Consider the following 5231-nt stretch of genomic DNA (forward strand, 5'->3'; position numbering starts at 1 on the left):
GTAGGTGCATGAACCTATCAGTCTCATGTACTTTTATCTTCTGTTCTGGTTCAATTTTCCTGATTAAATTTTGGGATATAATATTCAACTCCAGACTTGTCCCTACGATTAAGTTGCCCACTTTCTTAGGTTTTGAACTCTTATTTCCATGTGTCTGTACTTAATTTTCCTGATATAGCACACCCTTGAGAACTACTTGGAGACCTGGTCTGGTGCTGGTAAATTCTTTCAGGTTTTGTTTATCTGAGAATGCTCTTGCCTTTTCTTCCCATATGAAAGATAATCTTGCTGGGTACAGTATTCTTGGCTGAAATTGCTTTCCTCTTAAAACTTTGAATATATTTTCCCATTCTTTCCTCTCTTGCATTGTTTCCGATGAGAGATCTGCTGTTAGCCTGATGGGATGTCCTTTGTAGGTAACTTGATGTTTTCCTCTTGCCAATCTTAGTATCTTGTCTTTGTCTGTGGTTTTGATCAATCTGGTTATAATGTGTCTTGGAGAAGATCTTCTTGGGTTGATTCTATTGGGGATCCTTTGTATTTCTTGTGACTGGATCTTTGAATGCCTCTCTAGGTTTGAAAAGTTTTCTTGCAGGATTTCATGAATAGATTATCAATGCCCTTATGGGTCTCTTCATCTTCTGGAATGCCAATTATCCGGATGTTTGGACATTTGATGGTATCTAGTGCTTTTTGTATATTATTCTCAAATTTTTGTGCCATTTTCTCAGTCTTCGTGGTGGATTTTTCTAGGCCTGCATTTTTCTCTTCTACATCTATATTCTATTTTCTGTAATGATCTAGTCTGCTTTTAATACTTTCAAGGCAGATTTTTGACTTCCTGTATTATAGAATTCATTTCTAACAGTTCCGTTTGAGTCTTTTGTAAAGCGTGTAATTCCTCTTTTAGATCTTACAAGAATTTCCTCACCTTCTGGAACTCGTCAACTTCTTTCCCTTTTCTATCTTCTCTTCCATCTCAGTTAGCTTCGCCATTATGAATACTCTAAATTCTTTATCAGACATTTCCATGATTTGCACTGAACTGCTTGTGGATGAAGAGGAATTATTCTTTTCCCTTGGAGGAGAGGTATTTTTTTTTTGCTTTCCCGTATTTCTTGTGGTCCTGCAGTGATTTCCTGTCATCTGATGGATGGTGTGTTTCTTTCTAATTCTTTTAGTTCAATCTGAATGTTCAGGAACAAGCAGAAAGAAGTGATCTGGAATCTCTTTGGTATTCTGTTGTGATTGCTGGTGCAGTAGATTCAGTAGATATTGAAGAATATGTTAACCCTAATAGTATTTGAATGTTTAGCTACAGTGCCCTTCGATCCATCTAGAAACACATTAAATGGATATAGAAGTCTGGAGAGACAAGAAAAAAGAAAATGAAAAAGAGAGAGAGAAACAACAACAATGAAAGAGAAAAAGAGACAAAAAAAATGAAAAAAATTGTAATTATTGTTTTTCTTAAAAAAACAAAAAACTAGAAAACCACGCAGTGCACAAGCGCACCGCACAAAATAACTAGTTCGCAGGAGCCATGACGAATCTTCTTCTGAAGGAAGGCCTCACCTCTCCTGCCTGGGTGGGAGGACCAGAGGGGATTATTCACAAAACAAAAGGTGGAGATGAGAGCAAGAGAAAAACTTTACCTTTAAAAAAATTATAAAAAGGAAAAATTACAAAAAATGAGAAGACCAAAGCAGAGAGAGACAGACACAGAGACACAGAGACAGAGATAGAAGGCCAGAGGGGTTCCCTGCTATGCTAGCTTGTCTGCTGGAGGCTGAATTATCAGTAGAAGATCTTCATTTCTCTTATCCCCTGAAATAACTAGTTCGCAAGGAATCCTGAATTAGTCCTTTTACTACTATGTAATGTTTTTCTTTGTCCCTTCTTACCATTTTTGTCTTAAAACCTATTTTGACTGAAATCCGTATAGTGACTCCTGCTCTTTTTTGGTTTTCGTTTGCATGGAATACCTTTTTCCAGACCTTCACTTTTATTCTATGTATGTCTTTATCTATGAGATGGGTTTCTTGTAGGCAGCATATGGAGGGTTTCTGATTTTTAATACATTCAGCTAATCTGTGTCTCTCTATTGGAGAACTTAATTCATTAACATTCAACGTTATTATTTATATTTCCAGACTTGTTGCTACTGTTGAGTTGGCTATATACTCAGTTGCTTTTTGTTCTCTTATTTCTGTCTGTCTGTCTTTAGTTTTCTTGGTACAGTACTCCTTTCAGAATTTCTTGAAGAGTTGGTCTGGAGTTGGTATATTCTTTCAAGTTTTGTTTATCCAAGAACATTTTTATCTTCTTTTCCCATATGAAGGATAATCTTGCCTGGTATAGTATTTTTGGTTGAAATTGTTTTTCATTTAACACTTTGAGTATATTTCTCCATTTTTTCCTTGCTTGCATTGTGTCCAATGAGAGGTCTGGTGTTAGCCTGATGGGATAGTATTATTTAGTGATTTGATGTTTCTCTCTTGCCAATATTAGTATCTTGTCTTCGTGGTTTTAACCAATCTAGCTATGATTTGCTGTGGAGAGTATCTTCTTGGGTTGATTCTACTTGGAGTTCTTTGTATTTCTTTTGTCTGGATGTTTGAGTGCCTTTCTAGACTTTGATTGTTTTTTTTTTTTTTTCCAGAGTTTTGTGGAATATATTATCAATGCTCTTATTGGTTTCTTCGCCTTCTGGATACCAATTATTCATATGTTTGGGTGTTTCATGGCATCAAGTATTTCTTGTATATTATCCTAAGTTTTCTTGGCTGTTTTCTCAGTATTTTTGATATTTTTTTCAAGGTCAGAGGTTTTGTCTTCTACTCCCGAGATTCATTCTTCTGCATGGTGTAACCTGCTTTTAATACTTTTGAGGGAGGTTTTGATTCTTTGTATTATAACCTTCTTACATAACAGATCCATTTGATTCTTTTTTATGCTGTCCAAGTCTTCTTTCATATTGTGGAAGAACTTCTTCATCTCTTGGAGCTCAACATAGCTTTTCTCTTGCATCTCATGGAGTTTTATTACCTAAAATACTTTAAATTCTTTTTTCTGGCATTTTGTAATATCTTCTAAATTTTTTTGACTGGAAGAAGAGTTACAGTGTTCCCTTGCTGGAGATGTATTACTTGATTCTCTCATCCTTAAGGTCTTCTCCGATTTTTACTCATTGGGTAATGTATTTGTGTTTTGGCTAATTTGTTGCAGAAGAATTGTGTGACTGTGAGCTTGTGTATTTCCCTTACTGTGAAATAGTTTGGTGCAATTTTCATCCTTCTACTGTGTCCTCCAGTGTGGGAATCACAAGACAAGTTTTGCAATTGGATTTATGAAGGGGAATTTCACTCTTTCTGCAACAACTACCATGAGGTGCAAAGAATTCTCAAAAACTCACAATGTTTAGAGGTTTGACTATGATGCACCTAGTCTTCTCTAGGCAGTGGGTAAGGGCTGAGCAGTAAAACAAGAAAGTAAAGAAAAAGAAAAGGAAAGAAGGAAATAGACATAGAAAGAAAAGGAAAAAGAAGGTAAGAACTAGAACAAAAATACAAGGAAAAAAACTGAAATAATGTGGTAGATAATGAAATTGGGTTAAAAATAGAAAACTTCATGGCATGATTGCATGCTGTGTGAAGGGCCAACACAGTCAGAGATGGAGTTGCCTGAATGCTGTCTCCCCTAGTTTAGGGAAGAGGAGACAAATTAACAAGAGAAGGGCACAAATGGGGCAGAAAGCTGTCTTTTTTAAAAAGAGGAAAAAAAATAGTAAGGACAGATAAGAACAAAAAGGACAGGAAAACTTGTCTACCTGGCTAACACTGGGGCCTGGAAGGGGTGACCCTGGCTAGGAGCAGGGGCGTTTTACAGCTGGAAGCTTCACCTAGAGGGTCAACACAGTCAGTTGCCTGGATGATTTCTGTCCTGGCTAGCACTATGGTCTGAAAGAGGGGACTCTGGCTGGGGTGGACTTTACAGCCATGAAGCTGCCTCCAGAGGACCAACACAATCGAGATAGAGTTGTCTGGATGTTTTCTCTGATGTTAATCTTGGACTTTGTTTTCTAGTTCATTAATTCAGGACTCAATATTTTTCATTTTATTGTTTAATTTGAATCTTTTTAAAGCTTGTCTAGAAATTTTATTCGTTAATTAATTAATTTTTTTGACCAGACTAAGAAAGAGAGACAGAGGGAAACTTTATTTCCAGAAAACAGATTGGTCTTCCTTTATAGCTCTGATTGTTCTATGGTAACACTGAAAATTCCAATATTTCCAATTTGACACTAATTGTACTCTGAAATATTGTTCTTTCACTGAGAATAGACAAATATAGTATTTAAGTTTTTATGCAGATGCTGAAAATCTAGCTAACAAAAAAAGAGAAAAGGAATAGATGACCTGACTCTTAGATGTAAATTTATACATGACTTGTTATTAATAAGAGCATCCTCTCAGACTAAATTCTAATTTTTTGAAGGATTTCTTTTTTTCTTTTTCTTTCTTTTTCTTAAGTTTTGCCATAAGACACATGCACTTGCTAGAGAGAGACAGAGGGAGGAAAGTGAGAAATTTACCCCTAAGGCAGATGCCCAAACATCAATACTTTCTCCTCTCAGAATTTTGGCCACACATGCACAAACTTCTAGAGTGATTTTCAAGCGACCAGGTCCAAGACTCCAACAGTGGTCAGCCATGTGGAAATCCAGCACCTTGACCACTACACCACCTGCTGACCCATTAGTAAAGGATTTTTTACTCTTTAAGAAGTTGCTCACTAGGTATAATTTTTTTCTTTATCTGATAATGTTTTCCATAACATTTGAATGAATGTCTAATCTTTTCCAAATATAGGTTTGTCATCCTATGTTGTGAAAGAACTTTTTGGGTCATGATCTTATTGGGCTAGATAGTATAGTTAAGGAAGATAGATCTGATCAGCTCCTGGTCTCTTTTATCCTGATAAATTATCACATACTTACCATGGTAACTACCTTTTCGGAATTTGAATCCCTAGTCCAGGAGAACAAGAGGGGTATGGGTAGTAGCAATGCAATTTGTTAGTTTAGATTTGATCTTAATTGTTACCAGTATTTGTTTGAAGTGCTGATCAAAAAACAAGCTTAAGCTAGAAACTTATCTGTGCTAAGACATATCTACTGCCAATAAAGGGAATTTACATGATTTCTGTGATCTGTCATGTGTGAATTGTAA

Source organism: Tupaia chinensis, unplaced genomic scaffold (genome assembly GCF_000334495.1).
Source record: "Tupaia chinensis unplaced genomic scaffold, TupChi_1.0 Scaffold144230_1, whole genome shotgun sequence".
In the NCBI taxonomy this organism is placed as follows: Eukaryota; Metazoa; Chordata; class Mammalia; order Scandentia; family Tupaiidae; genus Tupaia; species Tupaia belangeri.